Source organism: Suncus etruscus, chromosome 1 (assembly GCF_024139225.1).
Source record: "Suncus etruscus isolate mSunEtr1 chromosome 1, mSunEtr1.pri.cur, whole genome shotgun sequence".
Lineage (NCBI taxonomy): Eukaryota > Metazoa > Chordata > Mammalia > Eulipotyphla > Soricidae > Suncus > Suncus etruscus.
In genome coordinates, this window is record NC_064848.1 from 139,680,908 (window position 1) to 139,702,966 (window position 22,059).

General features: G+C 53.4%; 1 protein-coding gene and 2 long non-coding RNA genes across 3 annotated transcripts in view; 2 read left to right on the forward strand and 1 right to left on the reverse strand.

Moving 5' to 3' along the window:
* COPG2 (COPI coat complex subunit gamma 2) overlaps window positions 1-22,059 on the reverse strand; it is a 103,847-nt gene that overhangs the window by 21,118 nt on the left and 60,670 nt on the right. The gene's annotated exons all lie outside the window — the stretch shown is intronic.
* On the forward strand, window positions 741-6,459 carry LOC126012263 (uncharacterized). The gene is made up of 3 exons (XR_007496790.1): window positions 741-1,122; window positions 3,768-6,061; window positions 6,426-6,459. It is a non-coding gene; the product is annotated as an uncharacterized LOC126012263 (long non-coding RNA).
* LOC126012271 (uncharacterized) lies at window positions 15,680-16,073 on the forward strand. The gene is made up of 2 exons (XR_007496794.1): window positions 15,680-15,857; window positions 15,909-16,073. It is a non-coding gene; the product is annotated as an uncharacterized LOC126012271 (long non-coding RNA).

Sequence of the window (22,059 nt, forward strand, 5' to 3'; positions counted from 1 at the left end):
TGGGGACAGAAAGGAATATGGTGAGAGGAAGGAGACAGGATGGCATAAGATGTGAGGAGGGACAAAAGGGCACCAGGTGAGAGGAAGGGAACAGAAAGGCACTGGGTGTGAAGAATGTAGACAGGAGGGCAACAGGTGTGAGATGGGGGGGGGGCAGTAGGGCACCTGACATGAGGTAGGGACAGGGGGTTGCTGGGTATGAATTATGATGAAAGGAAGGCACTTGGTGCAGGGTACAGAATAGGAGAGTACAATGTATGAAGAATGGAGACAGAAGGGCACCTGGTGTGGGATAGGGGACAGAGGGCATATGGTATGAAGTAGGGGGCATGAGAGCACTTTGTGTGAGGTGGGACAGAGGGCAGGTGGTATGAGGTAGGGGGCAGGAAGGGATGATATATGAAGAATAGGGACAGGATGGCACAAGGTGTGAAAGAAATATGAGAGAGGCAACTGGTGAGAAGGGGAAAAGAAGGGCACCAGATGTGAAAAGGGGGAAAGAGGGCACCTGCTGTGAGGAAGGGGAATGAGAAAGTTACCCGTGTAAGGAGGGGGAAAGGCACCTAGTGTCAGAAAGGGTAAAGAGTGTACCAGGTGTGAGGAAGGGAAAAGAGGGCACTAAGTATGAGAAAGAGGAAATAAAGGGCACTTGGTGTGAAGGGGAAAGGCATGAGGTGTGAGGAAGGGGGAAAGAAGGGCTTCTGGTGTGAGGAATAGGAAAGAAAGGCACCATATGTGAAGAAGGGGACAAAGGGAACCTGGTGAGGAAGGGGAAAAAGGCACCTAGTGTGAGAAAGGGGAAACAAAAGCAACAGGTGAGAGGAAGGGGAAAGAAGGCACCTGGAGTGACAAAGGGAAAAAGAGAGTACCTGGTGTCAGAAAGAGGACAGAGGGCATGGGAGTGAGAAAAGAGAAAGAAGGGCACCTGGTGTGAGGTAGGAGAAAGAAAGGCACCAGGTGTGAGGAAGGGTAGAGAAGGGCACCTGGTGAAAGGAAAGGGGAAAGAAAGCCATCTAGTGTGAAGAAGGGGAGAGAAAGGCACCAGGGTGAGGAACAGAAAGAAGGGCACCTTGTGTGAGGAAGGGAAAAGGAGGACACCTGGTGTGAGGAAGGGCACCAGGTGTGGGAAGGGGCGAGAAGGGTACCAGATGTGAGAAAGAGAAGAGAAGGGCACAGGGGTGTGAGGACAGAGAAAGAAAGGCACCTGACGTAAAGAAGGGGAGAGAAGGGCACCAGGTGTGAGAAACAGAAAGAAGGGCATCTGGTGTGAGGAAGGCAGAGAAAGGTACCAGGTGTAAGAAGGGGTGAGAAGGATACCAGGTGAGGAAGGGGAAAGAAGGGGGACAGGTGTGAGGAAGGGGAGAGAAAGGCACCAGATGTGAGGATGGTATGAAGAAGGGGAGAGTAGGGGACTAGGTGTGTGAAGTGTGAAGAAAGGGAAAGAAGGGCACTTGGCGTGAGGAAGAGGAAAAAAAGGCACCCGATGTGAGGAAGAGAAAGTAGAGCACCTGGTGTGAAGAAGGGGTGAGAAAGGAACCAGGTGTGAAGAATGGGAAAGATAGGGACTTGGTGTGAGGAAGAGGAAAGAAAGGGAGCAGCCTGAGGAAGGGGAAAGGATGCCAGGTGTGAGGAAGGGAGAAAAAGAAAATCAGGTGTCAGAGGACAGAGGGCACAGGTGTGAGGAAGAGCAAATGACACAGGATGTGAGCAGAGAAGGGACTTGGTGTGAAGAAGAGGAGAGACAGGGACTAATTAGGTAGGGGAAAAGAAATTCATCAAGTGAGGAAGGAAAAGAAAAGCACTGGGTGTCAGGAATGAGATAAAAAAGGCACTTAATGTGAGGTTGGGGGGAAAAGGTAGCAGGATTCGGGTAAGGTAAAGAAGGGCACCTGGTGTAAGGAAGGGAAAGAAGGACACCAGGTGTGAAGAAGGAGAAAGAGGGCATCAGGTGTGAGGAAGGGGAAAGAAGGGCACCTGGTATGAGGAAGGAAAAGAGGACACCAGGTGTGAGGAAGGGGAGAGAAGGGCACCAGGTGTGAGGAAAGAGAAAGAAGGGCACCTGGTATGAGGAAAGGGAAGAGGACACAAAATGTGAGAAAGAGGAAAAAAGGGTGCCTGGTATGAGGAAGGTGAAGTGGACACCAGGTGTGAGAAAGGGAAAAAAATGGTACCTGGTATAAGGGGAAGAGGGCACCAGGAGTGAGAAAGGGGAAAGAAGGGCATTTGTGTGAGGAAAGGGAAGAGGGCACAAAATATGAGAAAGAGGTATGAAGAAGGTGAAGAGGGCACCAGGTATAAGAAAGGGAAAAGAATGGCACCTGGTGTGAGGAAAGGGAAAAAAGGGCACGGGTGTGAGTAAGAGAAAAGAGAACAATAGTTGTGAGCAAGGAAGGGAAGAGCACTAGGCATGAGGAGGGGGTAAGAAGGGCACTGGTGTGAGGAAAGGGAAAAGCACACAAGTTATGAAGAGACAGAAGGGCACCAGGTGTGAGGTGAGAAAAAAGGGGACCAGGTGTGCCAAAGGAGTAGAAGGGCACCTGGTGTGAAGAGGGGAAAGAAGGACACCAGATGTGAGGAAGGGTTATGAAGGGAATCAAGTGTGACAAAGGAGAAGGGTACCAGGTGTGAGGAAGGGGAAAGAAGGGCACCTGGTATGAGGAGGGAGAAAGGACACCAGGTGTGATGAAGGGAAAGAAGGGCACCTGGTGTGAAGAAGGGCACCTTGCATGAGAAAGGGAAAGGGGAAAAAAGTGTTCCTGGTGTCAGAAAGAGGACAGAGGACACAGGTGTGAGAAAGGGGAAAGAAGAGTACCTGGTGTTAATAAGGGAAAAGAAAGTTACCAGGCATGATGAAGGGGTAAGATGGGCACCTGGTGTGAAGGGGAAGATGGGCACTTGGTGTGAGGAGGGAGAAAAAAAGGCATCAAGTTTGACAAAGAAGGGCACATGGTGTGAGGAAGGATAATGAAGGGCAGTAGTATTAGGAAGGAGAAAGAAGGGCATTAGGTGTGAAGAAGGGGAAATAGGGGCAGCTGCTGTAGGGGGAAGCAGGGCACCTGGTATGAAAAAGGGGAAGAAGGGCACCTGGGGTGTGAGGAGGGAGAAAAGAAGGCACTAGATATTAGGAAAAAGAAAAAAGGGCACAAAGTGTGTGAGGAAGTGGAAAGAAGGAAACCTCATATTAGGACGGGGAAACTGAGTACCAGGAGTGAGGAAGGGGAACGAGGGTACCAAGTGTGAGGGAGAGCAAAGAAAGGCACTAGGTGTGAGGTGGGGAAAGAAGGGCACCAGGTGTAAGGAAGGGGAAAGAAGTGCACAAAGTGTCAGAAAGGATAAAAAACGGCACCTGGTATGAGGAAGGGGAAAGTGGGCACCAGGTATGAGAAAGGGGAAAGAAGAGTACCTGGCGTCAGAAAGAGGACAGAGGGCACAGGTGTGAGGAATGGAAAGAAGGGCACCTGGTAGAGGAAGGGGAAAGGACACCTAATGTGTAAAAAGAGAAAGAAGGGCAACAGATGTGAGGAAGGGATAACAGGGCATCAGATGTTAGGAAGAGGAAGAGTACACCTGTGTGAGGAAGGGGAAGAAGGGCACTGGTGGGAGGAAGGAGAATTAAGGACACCAGGTATGAATAATGGGAAAGAAAAGCACTGAGGGAAAGGGAAAGAGGCTAGAAGGTGCGAAGAATGGGATAGAAGGGCACCATGTGTGATGAGAGGGAAAAAAAGGCACAAGGTGTCCAGATGGGGAAATGAAGGGGAAAGAAGGACACCTGTTGTTTGGAACAGCACCATTTTGACAAATAGGTAAAAGGACAACAAATATGAGGAAGGGAAAAAGGGAACCAGGCATAAGGGAACCTGGAGTGAGCAGGGAGAGAGGAACCAGATGTGAAGAAGGGGATGAAGGGCACCTGGTGTGAAGAGAGTGACAGAATGGCACTTGGTGTGAGAAAGGGGAAAGAGGGAACCAGGTGTGAGGAAGGGGAATGAAGGAACCAGGTGTGATGAAGAAGAATGGCGAAGGCACCAGGTGTGAGGAATGGTAGAGAGAGGGCACCAGAGGGAGGAAATGAAAAGCACCATGTGTGAGCAAGTGGAAAGAAGGGCACCTGTGTGATGAAGAAGGAAAAACTTGTAATTGGTGTGAGGAAGAGGAAAGAAGGGCACCGATTTGGAAGAGAGGAATAGAAGGGCAACTGGTGTGCAAGATGGTGGGAAAGATAGGGCACCAGTTGTGAGAAAAGGGAAAAAGGGCAGAGATGTGAGGATGGGCAAAGAAGGGACCAGGTGTGAGGGAGAGGGAAAGAGTACTTCATTTGGAAGGGAATATAGGACATCTGTAAGGAAGGGGTAAGAGGGCACCAGGGGTGAAGACAGGAAAAGAGGGTACCAGATACGAGAAGGGGAAAGAAGGGCACCTTGTGTGAAGAGAGGGACAGAGGCACAGGTATGAGGAAGAAAGAAGGGCACCGGGTTTTAAGAACGGTGAAAGCAGTGCATCTGGAGTGAGGAAGGGAAGATAGTGAGGAAGAGGAGGTAAAAAAAAATGAAGAGAACCTGGTGAAAGGTAGGGCAAAGAAGGGCACCAAAGTGAGAAAGAGGAAAGAATGGCATGGTGTGAAGAAGGGGAAATAAGGGCACCAGGTGTGATGAAGGGGAAAAATAGGACACCAGTGTGAGGAAGGGGAAAGAAAGGCACCAGGTGTGAGGAGGGCGAAGTAGGGCACCAGGTGTGAGGAGCATGAAGGGCACCTGGTATAAGGAGGGAGAAAGGACACCTGGTGTGAGCAAAAGTAAAGAGAGCAATAGGTGTGAAGAAGGGGAAGAAAGAGCACCAGGTGTGAGGACAGGGTGAGAAGGGCACTAATGTGAGGAATGAGAAAGTGTGCACTAGGTATGAGGAAAGAGACTGAAGGACACCGGGTGTGTGGTGGGAAAGAGCACTAGGTGTGATGAAGGGGAAGAAAGGCACCTGGTGTGAGAAAGTAGAAAGAAGGTAACTGATGTGAGGAATGGGGAAGAGGACACCAGGTGTGAGAAGAGAAAAGGAACCTGTTGTGAGGCTGGGGAGAAAAGGCAACAGGTTTGAGGAGGGGAAAAGAAGGGAACTGGGTGGGAGGAAGAAAAAGGAGGTCACCAGGTTTGAGGAAGGAAAAAGAAAGGCACCACATGTGAGGAAGGGGGAAAGAAGGGCCACGGGGTGAGGAAGAAAAAAGAAGGGTACCAGGTGTGAGGAAGGGAAAGAAGGCATCTGGTGTGAGGAAGGGGAAAGAAGGGTAGCTAGTGTGAAAGGGGGAAAAGGGTACCTGGTATGAGTAAGGGGAAGAAATGCAGCTGGTATGAGGAAAGGGAAAGAAAAGCACCTGGTATGAGGAGGGAGAAATGTGGACACCAGGTGTGATGAAGGGGAAGAAGGGCAACTGGGGTGAGGAAGGGGAATGAAGGGTACTTGTGTAAGAAAGGGCACCTGGTGTGAAGTGGATAAAGAAGGGCACCTGTTGTGAAAAGGGAGAAGGGCACCTGGTGTGAGGAGAAGGAAAGAAGGACACTACATGTGAGAAAGGAAAAGGAAGGGCACCAGGCGTGGGGAGGGGAAAGAAAGGCACCAGGCGTAAGGAGGGGAAAGAAGGGCACCAGATGTGAGGAAGGGGAAGAGCATCAAGTGTGAGAAGGGGAGAGAAGGGCAGCAGGTGTAAGGGAGGAAAAGAAGGGCACCAAATGTGAGAGGGGTACAGCAGGGACCAGGTGAGGAAGGGAGAGAAGGGCACCTGCTGTGAGGAAGGGAAGGGGGAAGAAGGACACCTGGTGTGATTAGGTGGAAAGAAGGGTAGCAGTTGTGAGGAAGGAGAAAGAATGGCACCAGGTGTGATGAACCAAGAAGGCACCATGTATGACGAAAGGGATGAAGGGCACATGTGTGACGAAGGGGAAGAAGATCACCTGGTGTGAGGAAAAGAATGAATGGCACCAGCTATAAGGAAGGTGAATGAATGGCACCTGCTTTAAGGAAGGAGAAAGAAGAGTACCTGGTGTGAGGAAGGGGAAGTAGGGCAGCTGGTGTAAGAAGGGGGCGGGGGAGAAGGACAACGGGTGTGAAGAAGTGGGAAGGAGGACACCAGGTGTGAGGAAGGGGAAGGAAGAGCACCAGGTGGGTAAGAGGGGGTAAGAAGGGCACTAGTGTGTGTGAGGAAAGGGGAAGAGCACAACAGGTATCAGGAAAAAGACAGAAGGGCACCTGGTGTGAGGAAGGCAAAAGAAGGCACCTGGTGTGAGAAGGGAGGAGAAGGGGCACCAGGTGTGAAGAAGGGGAAAGAAGGGCTCCAGGTATGAGAAAGGGGAAGAAGGGCACCAGGTGTGAGGAGGGAGAAGAAAGGCACCACGTGTAAGGAAGGGGAAAGAGCAATAGGTATGAGGAGGGGGAAGGAAGAGTACCGGGTGTGAGGAGGGGGGAAGAAGGGCACTAGTGTGAGGAAAGGGAAAGAGTGCACCAAGTATGAGGAAAGAAAAAGAAGGGCACCACGTGTGAGGAAGGGAAAGAAGGGCACCTGATGTGAGGGAGGGGAAAGAAGGGTACCAGGCATGAGGAGGGAGAAAGAAGGGCACCAGGCGTGAGGAGGGAGAAAGAAGGGCACCAGGGGTGAGGAAGGGGAAGAAGGGAACCTGGCTTGAGGAGGAGGAAAGTAGGATGTGAGAAAAGGAAAATAGCAATAGGTAGGAGGAAGAGGAAGGAAGGGTGTGAGGAGGGGGTAAGAAGGGCACCAGTGTGAGGAAAGGGAAAGAGTGCACCAGTTATGAGGAAGGGGACAGACAGAAGGGCACCAGGTGTGTGGTGGAAAAATAAGGGCACCAGGTGTGTGGTGGAAAAAGAAGTGCACCAGGTGTGACAAAGGGAAAGGTACCTGGTGTGAGAAAGTGGAAAGAAGGGCACCAGGTGTGAGGAATGAGAAAGAAGGGTACCAGGTGTGAAGAAGGGGAAAGGAAGACAGCTGGTCTGAGGAATAGCAGAGGACACCAGGTGTGAAAAGTGAAGAGAAGGGCACCTTAATTGAGGGAGGGGAAAGAAGGGCACCAGGTGTGAGGAAGGGGAAGAAGGGCAACCGGTGTGAAGTGGGGAAATAAGGCACTAGGTGTGAGGAAGGGGAAAGAGGGCACCTGATGTTAGGAAGAGGAAGAAAGGCATCTCATGTGAGCCATCTCATGAATGGCACCGGATCTGAGGTAGGAGAAAGAATGGCATCAGGTGTGAGGAAGGGTTATGAAGGACACCTGGTATGAGGAGGGAGAAAGAAGCGCATCTAGTATGAGGAAGAGGAAGAAGGGCACATGGTGTGAGGAAGGGGAATGAAGGACTCTAGTTGAGAGTAGGGGGAAAGAAAAGCACAAGGTCTGAGGAAGAGGAAGATGGGTACCTGGTGTGACGTGGGAAAAAGAAGGGCATTGGGTATGAAGAAGGGGAAAGGACACTTGGTGTGAGGAACAGCAGAGAAGGGCACCGTGTATGAGAAGTAGAGTGAAGGGCACCAGGTTTGAGAAAAGCTTCTAAAGAAGGGCACCATTTGAAGGGTTATGAAGGACACCTGTATGAGGAGGGAGAAAGAAGCGCATCCGGTATGAGGAAGGGGAAGAAGGGCACATGGTGTGAGGAAGGGGAAATAAGGGCACATGGTGTTAAGAAGGGTAAGAAGGGCATCTCGTGTGAAAAAGGGGAATTAATGGCACCACTGTAAGGAAGGAGAAAGAAGGGCACCTGGTGTGAGGAGGGAGAAATAAGGGACCTGTTTTAAGGAAGGGCAAAGAAAGACCAGTGGGTATTTAGGAGGGGGGATTAAGAAGGGCACCAGGAGTAAGTATGGAGAAAGGGCATCTGGTGTGAGGAAGGGGAGAAAAATCACCAGGCATGAGGAGGCGTACAGGATACCATTTGTGAAGAACGGAAAGAAGAGCACTGCGTATGGAGAGAGGGAAAGAAGGAAATAGTGTGGAAGAATGGGAAAGAAGGGCACCTGTTTTGAGAAAGGGGAATAAAGGGCATTTGTATGATCAAAGGGTCTCGGGTGTGTGGAAGCTTACAGGAGACACTTTGTTTGAATAGTTAGTGGAGGGTACTATGTGTGCTCAGTGGGACAGGATGGCACTGAGTGTGAGAAAGGTGACTGGAAGGAACCAGTGTTAAGGAAGGTGACAGGAAGGCACCAGGATTGAGAATATAAGGACACCAATGTGAGGGGAAAGAAAGGCACTAGGGGATGTGGGCTGGTGACAACTAGGGCCAGCTGTGTAGGCCAGCAGCACAGACTGCAGTGGCTGTAGAAGGTGGGAGCGGAGGGCTGCTGCAAGGAAAGCAGAGGTGAGAATAGCAGGAACAGTGTCTGTGAGCACAGAGAGAAGACCAAGGAAAAACCAGTGGCACCAGTGACTGCCAGGAACTGAGCCATGAGGCTGGACAGGCCTGGGACAGAAGCAGGGGCCAGAGTAAGACAGGTGTGAGGAAGGGGCACAGGTCCCCAAGGAGGGTTGTGACAGGCAGAATGGAAGGGGGCCCGGGATTTCTGAGGAGGAGGATTGGTGGCAGGAAGAGGGCATGCTGGCACAGGTGAGTGGGAGGCTGGGGTCCCTGAGGAGGCAGAGAACATACAGAGCGGATAAATGGGGAGTCTTGAGGAGGGTCAAGGATGGCAGAAGAAGGCTGAGGTGCCCGTGGGCAGAGGGGTATTGGGGTCAGGGGTGCCCACAGCAGTGATTCTCCCTGAGGGTGGGGGGTGATTTCACCCGAGGGGGGGCGGGCATGCCCCCAGGGGGGCCTGTCAGCACATCTGGGGGCTGGGCAATTCTCTGCTCACAACAAAACATCCAAAATTAACCCAAAGGTGCTGCAGACAGGCCACTCTGGGGCCATGCATCCTCGGGAGAATCACGGGGTGGGGGACAGAGGGGGTGGCAGCAGAGGAGCCTGAAGGGCAGAGGGACCCGAGTCCAGAGGGGGGAGCTGGGAGCAGAGGGTCAGGGCCCAGCAGACAGCGAGCAAATGGATGTAGCCAAGGAGGCAGGGGTGCTAGGGGCAGAGTGGGGTCTTGGGGGCTCATGGCAGGGAATGGAGAGGGGCTGGAGGGGGCACGACAGGAAGATGGAGGTGAGGATGGGGCAGGAGCACTGTGGGGTCTGGGGGGGAATGGGGAATGGAGGGTGGTACAGGGGCCTTAAGGAATGCAGAGGGAAGCAGAGGGCTCTGGAGGGGAGAGGCAGGGGGTTTGGGGCAACAGTGGAAGTTGGAGTGCCAAGAGGAGGGGATTGAAGGCTTTGTCAGAGGAGCTGAAACCAGGGGTGAGAGGAGTGCCTGGATGCTCTGGAGGAAGTCTGGATGCAGGAGGCAGCAGAGCCTGGATTCTAGGAGTGAACCTAGAGTGAGTGAATGAGTGAGGCTGAGAGGAGGGACTCGGGTGAGCAAGGGTTGGGTGGGTGAGTTTGGGCGGCAGAGATGCTGCCGAAATGGAGCTGCTGAATTTCCTGGTAGGGTCCTAGTGGGATCAGAGGAAGTGAGGAGAGTCAGATGGGGAGTACTGTGTTCTGGCTGCAGCAGAGATGGAAATGTGAGTTTGCCCCTATTGTGGAGCCAGTCAGGGACAGAAGGGATGGCAGCAGGAGAAGAGTTGAGGGGAAGTAGAGGAGGCGAGAGAGGAAAGGATGAGAGAAGATGAGAGGAGACAAGGAAAGACATGTACAAGTGAAGAGGGAGGAAAGGAATGGAGAGAAGACAAGATCAGAGGGGAAAAAAGAGGAGCTCAGAGGTGAGTAGGAGAGTAGTGGAGGAAACGGAGGAGTAGCAGAGAGGAGGAGGTGAGAGAGACAGAGGGCAGTGGAGACTAGAAATAAGTAACCACAGAAGAGGATGTAGAGAGTAGAAGAGAATATGAGAAAAGAGGGAAGAAAAGAGAAATAGAGGAGAGGTGAGGAGAGGAGAGGGAAAAGAGAGAAGGAGGAAAAGAAGAGAAGAGGGAGACAAGAGGGATGGTGAGAAGAATGGGCAAGAGAGAAGAGAAGATGAGGAAAGAGAATAGGAGAGAGAACAGGAAAGGAGGGAGGCCAGGAGAGAAGAGGAAAGGAGAGTATATAGGAAGGAAAGAGGGGACAGGAGAGAAAAGGAGACCAGAATGGAGAGGAAAGGGAAGTAGAGAAGAGAGAGGCGAGGGAAGAGAAGAGGAAAGGGGGAGAGAAAAGGAGATGAGAGGGGTGCACAAGAGGAAAGGTGATAGGAGAAAAGAGGGAAGGGGAGATAGGAGAGACAAGATGAGAACAGAAGAGAGGAGAGGAGGGGAGAAGAGAAAGGACAGGAGGGGCCAGGAGAGAACTAGAGAGAGGAGAGGGAGAGGAGGGGCCAGGAGAGAGAGGAGAGGCAAGAAGAGGAGAAGAGGGGAGAGGACAACAGAAAAGAGATGGGGAGAACAGAGAGGAGGGAAGAGGAAAGGAGGCGAAGGGGAGAGAGTAAAGGGAAAGAGAGAGAGGAGGGGAGAAACGGAAAAAGGAGGGTAGGAGAAGGAGTCTAGAGTAGAGGAAACAGCTCAGAAGAGGTGGAGAGAGGAAAAAGGAGGGGAGAGAAATGAGGGGACAGGAAAGAAGAGGAGAGAAAGGAGGCTCATGAGTGGAGAAAGGAATGGAGAGGAGGGAAGAGAAAGGAAGGGAGAAGTGAGGTGGGTAGAAGAGAAAGGAGGAGAGGCAGGGAAGATAATAAGGACAGGAAGGGAAAGGAGAGGGGATAGGAGAGGTGGGATGAGGAAAAGTCAGAAGGGCAGTGTGGGGTCAGGTGGCAAAGATGTGTGGCGAACATGAGTCCTGGACACAAAGCAAGGACCAGAAGGGGCTGAAGTTTCATGCACTTGTTTCTCTCCTTCACATGGGTAGGAATGGAGGTGGGAGTTCCCAGCACATGGTGGGCAGTATCCTTATAGGGAAGGTGCGAGGGAGGGAAGAGGTCTCTCTAAGACTAGCTTTGGATGGTAACAGGGATAACAGGGGTGCAGGGAGAGGGAGAGGCAGGAGGTAAATGTGTGCTGGTAAGATTGAGGTGAGGATCCCTGAGTCCTGGACCAGAGCCCTGAGAACAGATCAGGAGGTAGTCAGGGGAAGAAGAGTATATGATGGGGTATATAGAGGCTGGAGAAAGGTGAAGGGGAGGAGAGAGAGAGACAGAGAGACAGAGAGAGACAGAGACAGAGAGACAGAGAGAGAGAGACATAGATAGACTGACTAAGGGGAAGCCCAGGGCAGCTGGGGCAGTGGGCATGGGAACTGCACAGGGCAGCAGATGGTTCTAGATGGAATGAGTGTGGCAGGTCCCAGGAGGATGCACCCCAATAGTGGGGTGATCCTATGATGATGACAGGTACAGGAGCTTGCTGAGATAGAAAGGGTCTCAACAAGGAGCACAGGACAAGCCCCATTCCTTTCAGGAAGGGGTAAAGCTGTGGGCCCTGGAAAGGGGTGGATACAGGGCTCTGGGTGCAGCTGCTGGGGCATGAGCAGACAGCAGGAGTGGACAGAATGGGTGCTGGCAGATCTCAGAGATGCCACAAGAGGCGCAGAGAGCAGAGCAGCAAGGTGAGCAGCACAGGTGAGTTTCTCCAGCAGCCGTGGATGGTGAGGAAGGGGAGATATTTTTGGCCAGGCTCTTTTCTATGGATCCGGCGGGGGAAAAGGGTGGGAGGTGGGCACGGGGTGGGGGGGGGGTGGGAGTAAAGGGACTGGGGGGAGGGATGGGATGGGGAAAGGGGAGGTTGGGCTGGGGGGTGGGGGTAGGGCAGGGCTGGGGTGGGGGGTGGGGTTGGATGGGGATATGGAGGTCGGGGTTGGGGTGGGTGGTGGGACACGAGCCAAGCTCTAAGCACTGAGCAGGGAATGATCACACAGGAATGCAGGTGACGGCTGCAGGAGAGGAGGCTAGGGGGAACAGCAGAAACCAGAGAACACACAAAGGCCAGGTGGAAGGGCTAGAGAAGCAGAGAGGGCCCACGAGGGGGGTGTTGAGAAAAGGACAGGGGCACAGGTGGGGGACAAGAACCTTGGCAGGGTTGGAGCAGACTTTTAGGGTATTGGAACAGGTCGTGGTGGGGGACGAGAGGTTGAGGGTGAAAAGCAGAGCTCTTAGGTGCTGAGGATAAGAATGGCCTGTGGAGAGATGCATGGATGGTGAGGTGAGGTGTGAGAACAGATACCAAAAACTGTGTCCAGGGCAGCTGAAGGTGGGGAGAGCTGCCCGGCAGGAGGAGCCCCATGAAGGCCAAGCAGGGCCTGAGGGGAGCAGCACTGTAGTGGCTGTGGCCACACTGGACAGCCTTGGGAAGAGAAGGGCAGATGGTGTGGTGAGGAAAGCAAGACAGAGTCAGAGGAGCTGAGACTCTCAGGAGTGCAGAGGGAAGGCCAGGGGCCAGAGACAGCAGAAACAGCTGGCAATGGTGGAAGCAAAGGCAGAGCAGGGGGAGCAAAGGTTCATGGGAACTGCAGGACTCCAGGAGGCAGGGGCAGGGGCATCTACTGGCTATTCCAGTAGTAGAAAAGGCAGGGATCATGGGGCATCTGTGCAGTAAGGAGGCCAGAGAGGATGCTGAGTGGAACAGAGGGAACAGGACAGTGCTGAAGAGCAGGGTCTCAAGAGAGCATGGAGAGAACCAGAGCACAGGCTGCAGCAGGAGCAGGGCATTGATCAGCACAGAAGGTGCTGAATCTTGGGGATCAGGAAGGACTCAGGAGTGAGCAGAAGTAGGCATGGGAGTGACTCCACAGGTGCAGCAGGGCAGAGGGCTCTGACAGGACAGTGTGTCCCTGTCTCTGCTCTTTCTGGGGTGCAGGGCAGTGGGTGCAGTCCAGAGGAGGGAGGAAGGGGCAGCTCCAGAACCAATGGCAATTTCAGGTCCAGTCCCCACATACAGTGTGGAGAGAAGCATTAGTGGTCTGGAAACAAAAGCACACACAGAAGGGTCTTCCATGGGCTTGGGGCAGGGGGACAGGGAGCCAAAGGGCTCCCGGGAGAAAGGGAGCTGGATCTGGGTAGCTGCTTCACCAGCTGGTGGTGTGGAAATGGAAGTCATGGGGGCAGGAAGGAAAAGAAGGAGTTTGGTGGCAGTAGGGAGGGGGAGCAGGAGGGTGAAGGGAAGAATGAAGAGGGAATAAGGTGAGGGATGGAGCTGGCAGGTGTGGGCCAGGGAGTAGACAGGTGGCAACATCAGAGGATTCCAGGGCACAGGGGCAGAGGAAGGAAGTGAGACACTCTCTGACAGCAGGGGGGAGGAGGGGAGAGTGGACTTTAGGGGATCTGAGCAGCACTAGGGAAAGGGCAACAAGGTGACTCTGAGCAGAGGTGTTGGAAAGGGGTGACACCAGGGGGCCAAGGTGGGATGAATCTGGGCAAGTTGACCTACGGGGGGGGGGGGGGGGAAGAGGAACATGGAGAAGAAAGGTGCAGAATTGGGACAGCCAGCTCAGAGGTGCCAGGAGAAAGGTGGAGGAGGCAGAGAAGTGGGTAGCAACCCTGAGTGCTGGGGGTGGCAGGAGGTCTAGGCCAGGCTGGTTGGTGTACAGGGCAACTGTGCAGAGGGTCCATGGGTGGGCTGGGCAAAAGTGAAGAAAGCTCTAGCATGCAGAACACCTCAACCTGAACCCCATAAGACCCAGGGGTGTGGGGTTGCTGAAGGGAAGAATGCAGAAATCTGGAGGACAGAGCCAAGGCATGGCAGAACCTGAAACAAAGATTTAGAAGGACAATGTCATATGCCAAGGAAGGCCAGTGTATCAGCAAAACTGTCACAAATCCTGAGCCACCAAGGATCGGTAGAGAAGAGGCTGGGAGTAGATGTGGAAGGATGGACCTGCCATGCAGAGGGTGTGTGTGTGTCCAGTGTCAAAGAGTGACCAGGAAAGATAAGGTTCCCGCAGAGGAGCTGGGTCTGGAGAGTAGGGGGCCGGGGCCCTGAGGAGGGTCATGGCAAGCAAAGAAAGGCTGAGGTGCTCATGGGCAAAGGGATCTGGGGTCAGGGGTGCCCACAGCAGTGATTCTTCCTGAGGGTGGGGGGGTGATTTCACCCGAGGGGGGGTGGGCATGCCCCCAGGGGGGCCTGCCAACACATCTGGGGCTGAGCAGTTCTCTGCTCACAACAAAACATCCCAAATCACCCCAAGTGTTGCAGACAGGCCACCCTGGGGCCATGCATCCTCGGGAGAATCATGGGGTGGGGGACAGTGGAGGGGACAGCAGAAGAGCCTGAAGGACAGAGGGACCCTGAATTCAGGGGAAGCTGGGAGTAGAGGGCCGGGGCCCAGCAGACAGCATAAAAATGGATATAGCTGAGATGGCAGGGGTGCTGGAACAGGGTGGGGTCATGGGGCTGAGAGCAGGGACTGGAGCAGGGCTGGAGGGGGCATGACAGGAAGAAGGGGAAGAGCACTGGGATCTACGCGGGAAAGGGGTGCAGCATGGGCCAGGTTAGGGCACAGTGGGGATAAAGGCTTTGGATGAGGAGTATTAGGGAGTTTGGAGGGTATGGGCTGAGATGGAAGTTGGGGTGCCAGGAGAGGAGAGGCTCGAGGGCTCAATGAATTGTGAGAGGAGAGGGAGGGGGGCAGGAGGCAGGAGAGCCTGGGCCTAGATGTGTGGACCTGGCCTGAGAGAGGCTGAGAATAGCAATGGAGTGAGAAGTGGGTGGGTGAGAAGCCAATAGGACAGGCAGCTGAGAGGAAGTGAGGAGAAACAGGTGGGGAGGACTGTGCTCTGACTACAACAGTGAGGTGGATGGATGCAAGTTTGCAGTTTGGGGTGTAGAACGGGGTGAGGAATTGGGCTTGAGGTCAGTTCTGTGATAGCCAAGTGTGGCGCTCTAGCCAGAGACAGGCAGAAGGGTTTCATGAGAGATGCTGGGATCTGACGGGTGGGCTTGGCTCAGGAGAAAGACAGTGGGCGTGGCATCGTGTGGGGGTGGTCTGTGGGCGGGGCAGAGACAGGAGCACGCAGGGTGCAGGGGGCCAGGACAGCCTAAGGCTGCAGGATGGCAGGAGGTGTCAGAAGCGGGCAGTGGACAGCACAGGCTGGGAGAGAGCGGTTGGCAGCAGGAGGTGGTGTGGATGTGGATCTGGCAGTGTGAGGGAGGCAGCTGGGCTGTGGTGGGGGTAGCATGCCTGTGTCCCAGACCCATAGAACTGTGACCAGAAGGACCTCTCTGTGGGGGCTCGGGTCCCCGTGAGTCAGCTCCTGGGTTGCTAGCCAGATCACTTGAATCCACGAGAGGAGAATGGGGCAGGCAGTGTGCAAAAGGGAATGGTTCTGAAATGGAGGAGGGGCTTGGGAGGGTGCTGAAGCCCCTGGAGGAGCTGAAGGAGACCTGGACTCCATGACATCAATGGGCGAATGGGGGGTGGGGGTGGCAGGAGGTTGGCAGGAGCAGTGTGAGGACCCCAGGCTGGGCTTGGGTGCTGGAGTGCAGGTACTCTGGCAGGGGTTCTCGGGGACTGGGGAGACCCCTTGGAGAAGCATTCTGCATGCTGGCAGAAATGGGAGCTGGAGAATGTGGGGGCTCTAAGGCAGTGAGGGTGGGAAGCGGGGACTGGGACCACCTGAGGGACTGGAGGGGAAGGTGCCCTAGGAAAGAAGGTGTGGGGAGGGTGGTACCAGAGGCCTGATAGCATATAAAAGAGGAGAAAAGGGGCTCCTGTCCAGGAGGGCATGAAAAAGGGGCAAAGGGAGAGGTTGGTGAAAGGCCCAGAGGGAGGAGGTGAAAGAAGAGGAGACACTAGCCCTCAGGTAGCTAAGTGGAGACTGTACCCCAAGCCAGGTAGGGTGATGCTGCTGGCCTAGAGGAGGGCAGAAAGAGAAAGGTAGGGATGGGGCAGAGATGTCTGGGCCAGCCCTGGAGCATCACACACGAGGACAGGAGGGGGCAGGCTGGATGGTGTGCAGGGCTGTAGTGAGCCCCAGGAATGGGTGGTGACAAAGCTTCTTTGGCTGAGGTACTCAACTCTAGGTGTGCAGAGAACCCATGGAGTACCTTCTGGTGGCTGTAAGTACAGACAGGATGTCCACAGGATGGGAAAAAGAGGTCAGGTTCAAGGCTGTGGCAATGATCCCTTTGAACCGAGTTGGAGAGCCAAATGTCACATCCAGTGCTGGGGTGATGATAACTGGAGGGGGGGGGGCAATGCCCCCCTAGGAAAAATAGGGCACCATGTTCCCAATCTACAATGAGTCAGGAAAGGACAATGTGGCACAGAAGGTGGGACAGACTGGGGTGTGGAAGAACCAGGAGGTCACAGGAGGCATGTTGCCAGGGAAGGTCAGGGTGTGATGGCTGGGTCCAGGATGGTTGAGTGGTTGGCTGGAGTTCTGAGGGGGGAAGGTTGGTGACAGGCAGAGTGTATCCTGAGACAGGTGAATGGGGGGCTGGGGTCCTTAAAAAGAAAAGTCAAAGCAAGCAGAGAGCATTCAGGGACAGATGAGTGGGAGGCTGGGGTTCCTGAGGAGGTAGAGAGCATGCAGGGATGGATGAGTGGGGGAACAGGTCCTGAGGAGGGTCAAGGCAGGCAGAAGAAAGCTGAAGTGTCCATGGGCTTAGGGATCAGGGGGTCAGGGGTGCCCACAGCAGTGATTCTTCCTGAGGGTGGGGGGTGATTTCACCTGAGGGGGGGTGGGCATGGCCCCAGGGGAGCCTGTCAGCCATCTGGGGACTGGGCAATTCTCTGCTCACAACAAAACATCCAAAATCACCCCCAAGGTGCTGCAGACAGGCCACCCTGGGGCCATGCATCCTCGGGAGAATCACAGGGGTGGGGGGCAGTGGGGATGGCAGCAGTGGAGCCTGAAGGACAGAGGAACCCTGAGTCCAGAGGGGGGAGCTGGGAGTAGAGGGCAGGGCCCAGCAGACAGCGAGCAAATGGATGTAGCCAAGGAGGCAGGGGTGCTAGGGTGGGGTGGGGTCTTGGGGGCTCAGAGCAGGGTCTGGAGGGGCACGAAAGGAAGGAGGTAAGAACATGCAGGGAAGGAGAGTGGTATGGAACCCTAAAGGGGCATGGTGGGAGTAGAGGGTTCTGGAGAGGGCAAAGGTAGAAGCCAAGGTGCTAGGAGGGGAGGGACCTGAGGGCTGTCAGAGGAGATGAACAAGAGGTGTGAGGGGAGCCTGGACTCTGGCAGGCGGCCACAGAGCCTAGGCCCAGGTGTGGGCCCAGGTGGTGGACTCAGGTGAAAGGACTGATTAAGGCTGAGGTGTGGGAGGGGTTGGGCTGAGGAGGGAACCAGCAGGGATGGACGCCTCATAGCAGAGAATGCCCAGATCAGGGAGGTCCTAGTGGGCTGAGAGAAAGGTGGTTTCTCAGTTAATTTTTCTATATATGCAGTAGAGTAGTGACATAAGAAACAATGAGACGAGGCCCAGCACGTAGCATTATCAGATAAAAAATTTTGTCCGTTTCCTTTTTTCCCCACTTTTTTTTTTTTTTTTTTTTAATAAAATTGAGGTGAACATGGGTGTGATCTGGTGGGGAGTGTGGTAGGGGGACAGATTGATGGGGAGGGATGGAGGGCCCTTGAAGAGGAGACAGGGGCAGGGTCTCTGGATGCTGAAAGGAGGAGGAAAGGCAGAGCAGGGTGATCAATCAGCACCCATGTCGTCAGCGGGGTAATGCAGTCCAAGGAGAGGGACAGTGTCCAGGTAGTCCCTGGAGCCTAGAGGGACAGAGAGCATGGGGCCACAGAGCAGGGCTTGTGCTATGAGGGCACAGGAGGAATCTTGGGAAAGTAGGTGAGAGCCTACCTAGGTGGGATGTACAGCTGGCTCTAGGAAGCTGCCTCAGGGAGAACAGTGGCAGAGACAAAGCAGATGGGGGTGGGGAGTTACAGCTCTGGAGAATGTAGGGTACAGGCTGCAGGGAATCTCAGGGACTGGAAGGGCTCTGGAAGGAGTCTGGCATGTGTGAGGTATGCATGGAATCATGTGCAGGTGATTGGGGAGAGTGCAGGATTCTGAGGGCCAGCACCACAGGGAGAGATGAAGGAAGCCTGGGCAGTGAGGGGAAGGCAGAGGCAGTGCATGTAAACTGAGGGAAGTGCTGAGGTGAGGGTGCTTGGGAGCAAGAGTGGACTATGAGGACAATAAAAGCAGAAGGGGACAGAGAACTAACAGAGGTCTTGTTCAGCACTTTAACATTGGATGTTGAGGGTGTGAAGGAGAGCCTTAGAAGAGAGGCACCTGGAATCTTGGTGGCTGGGGGAGATAAAGGCAGCTGTCAGGTGCATCCTGGGGGCTACTGGAGTGGAGTGTGGAAGCAGTAGAGGCCAGGGTGGAAGAGGAGAAAGCAACAAGGCTGACTGAGACTAGTGTGAAGGGAATGAGGGCAGAGGTGCTGAGGTCCAGGAGACGGAGCTCAGAGGTAAGGCTGAGGCCAGGCTCTGGAAGGAGCTGGCCAGTGACCGCCTAAGCTTTGGGCAGAGAATAGGTTACATACAGGAAGCTGGTGCCACTGCCCTATAATGAAGGGGGACATCACAGGGCCCAGTGTTGAGTACTGGGGAGCAGGAGAGAGGTGCAGTAAGAGCCCCAGGCAAAGGAGGGAAGGGAAGAAAGGGCTCATGGTGGGATGTGAGCACAGGGTCTTGGTTCAGCAAGAATAGGTCAAATGAGGAGCTGGAATGACAGATGTGACATGCAGCAGAGTGGAGGTCAGTGGAAGGGCCCAGGAGGATGCTCACTCAGTGGGGGAAATGTGGATGAGAAGAAAGGTGCTGAGTTCAAGTCCTAGCAGTTCTCAGAGGTGCTGGGTAGAAAGAAGAAAGAAGTTGGGACAGTGGGAATGAGAGCAGGGACCTGGAGAGGCAAGGGGAAGAAAGTGGAAGCATCAGCATGCAGAAGCATCAGTATGCTGGATATCAGCTTAGTTTAGGTATGTCCTAGAAAAATAACATTTGCTTCCCCACCTTTTATTATGGGTCCAGTGTGGGAGGGGTGGGGTATGAGCAGAACATGGGTTTGGGTGACTGGAATAGATGTGATCAAGGTTGCAAGGATGGGGTCAGTGGGTGGGGAGGGATGTGGGGTGGGAGGAGGGACCAGGATGAGGGGCAAGAGGTGAGGTACAGGTTAGGGCCAATGGGATGGGGTGGGAGGAGCCAAGATGAGCCAGAAAGAAAGATGCTCCTGTCCCTGAGTCTCTGGCCAGAGTCTCAGTGCTGAGTGCTGACTGGGGAAGAGAGCTGGGCAGAGCATGGCAGGAGGGGACAGGCTCTCAGGAAGGAAGGGCCTAGGGGTCTGGGGTAGAGGTTCTGCAGGGGCTCTGCAGGATCTGCTGGCCCTGATCCACGGAAAAGACAGGTCACCAGGGTTGGGTGAAGCCAGGAAGGGGCAGTGGGGCACGGAAGTGGGGCGTGTGTGAGAACATGAGGGGCCAGAGTGAGAAAAATGTCAGGGAGGGGCAAGGGTTGACATGGTGGTTCCAAGAGGACTGAGCCGGGACAGGTGAGTGGAGGGACTAGGGTCCCCAAGGAGAATCATGGCAGGCAGAGAGAGCATGTTGGGACAGATGTGGGGAAGGGCTGGGTCTCTGAGGGGGAGGGTCATAGCAGGTGGAGAGCATAGCTGGGACCTGTGAGTGGGGGATTGGGGCCCTGAAGAGGGTCATGGCAGGCAGAAGAGGTGCCCATGGGCAGAGGGGTATTGGGGTCAGGGGTGCCCACAGCATGCCCACAGCAGTGATTCTCCCTGAGGGTGGGGGGTGATTTCACCCGAGGGGGGGCGGGCATGCCCCCAGGGGGGCCTGTCAGCACATTTGGGAGTTGGGCAGTTCTCTGCTCACAATTAAACATCCAAAATCACCCTAAAGGTGCTGCAGACAGGCCGCTCTGGGGCCATGCATCCTCGGGAGAATCACAGGGTGGGGGGCAGTGTGGGGGGCAGCAGAGGAGCCTGAAGGGCAGAGGGACCCAAGTCCAGAGGGGGAGCTGAGAACAGAGAATCGGGGCCCAGCAGAGAGCATGCAAATGGATGTCACTGAGAAGGCGGGGTGCTGGATAAGGGTGGTGTCATGGAGGCTCAGAGCAGGGACCAGAGAGGGGCTGGAGGAGGTATGAGAGGATGAGGGCTAGAGCACTGGGGACTGTGTGTGAAGGAGGGTGACACAGGGATCCTGAAGCAGAGTGATCAGAGGGTTTTAGATGGGGAGAAGCAGCGATTCAGAGGGCTAGGGTAGAAGTTAGGAAATGAGGAGAAACAAGTGGGACAGGAATTGGAGAAATGAGGACATAGAGTGAACTGAGGTTGGATAGGGAGGAGAGCAGCCTGTGCTGCAGGAGAGGGTTTTGGGAGAGGCCATGGAAAGGATGTGTTCTCTAGGGAATGAGACCAGAAGAATAAAGGACAATCTACAAGCAGGTTCAGTGCGATCGGTAGAAAGAGATAAGACTCTGGGGTGGGGATGGGGGTTCTGCATACCTGAGAAGTTCCTGGGGTTTGACTAAGTGAGGGATGCTACAGAGTACAGAGGCAAGTGTTTAGAAGCAGGTGCACAGGAAAAGTCACCATGCTTCTGGAGCTCAGGGATAGCTGGTGATGGGAATCACAGAAGAGGAAGGTGGCCTGGGAGCTCCTAATCTGGGCAGCAAACAGGAGTGTCTTTTGTGTGTGCAGGCTGGAGGCTAGGGACCTAGCAGAGAAGAGTGGAAAGTACAGGTGCTTTGTGTCAGGTGTATGGACAAGTCAGAGGGCAGGCATGTGCAGAGAGCAGTGTACAGTTTGTGACGAGAGAATTTAGGTCAGCCAAGAATTCTCCGTGTGAGCCAATGGTTTCCATTCATTCAAGCTGAACAAAGGCAGTTACACTGGTATTATTTGCAAACCACAGAATGACAGAGTACCCGGTTGCTTATTATTTTTCCAAGGGAAATAAACAGAGGACAAATGGAAAGATGTGTTTGGGATGAAAATGGAATTAAGGTAGCCACATAATTATTAAATCAAGGCACTAGTATGCATATGGACTCTTTCAGAATCACTGAGGAATATTATGGAGACTATGAGCCACAAATTATATTGCACCTGAAAGTGGGAGAAATATATTTAAAGAAATTATCAGAGAGAAATTAGTTGACTGGTTCTACTCTATTCTATGTTCAGAGTGAATAGGTCTAAGAAAATAAATAATGGCACATAAAAATTCATGAACTGAATCTGACTCAAGATTAACAGCTGCAGCAATTCCGAGAACACTGATACTTGCTCTGGTTTATTTATTTTTGGCGAGTGGAGGGCAGAGTCACATCCAGTAATGTTTAGGACTTGCACCTTTTTTTACTCCAGAATTACTTTTGGCAGTGCTCAGGGGACCAAATGGAATGCCAGAGATCAGGGCCGTTGGCTGCATGCAAGATATGTGCCCTACCTGCTGTACTATCACTACAGCCCCTTGTACCAGCACTGCTTAAAGATGGACATGTATGCGAAAAGCTGTTTTGGGTAGTGAGAGCAGAGAAGGCTAAGCAGGAAGGTCACACATGTTTATACGCATATACATATAAAGGTTGGTACCTGGGGATCAAATCCTGGGTAGGATAAAGAGGTTTACATGTTTATTTCTAAGGATAAAAGAAGTTAAAAGGCTTGTAACATAGCTGAGTGGCAGAGCCTGATTCTCATGTTTTGAGGTCCTGAGTTCAAGCCCTAGCACCCAGAACAACTAAAAATGAAAGAAAAGAGACATGAATGGAAAGGCCATGTTACACTGTATTCTAGAAAATTATCAATGAATAAAGACAACAATAAAGATGACTATAAAGATGATGATGAAAACAGAACAGCAGATAGGATAAGATGAGAGGCTGAAAGAAGTTCATAGGCAATAATGTACATTTTAGTATGTGTGAAGAAAGGTGGTTTGGTTACAAAATGATCACTTCAATAAGCAAATTTCACACTGAGAATTTTGGTCAATATCTTTATGGGCCAGCTGAGAAGAAAGTAATTTCAAACTTAGCTAGCTATAAGTCCTTATGTCAAAGCAGGAGAAATCATAGTTAAATAACAACATTCTATCAGTCCTG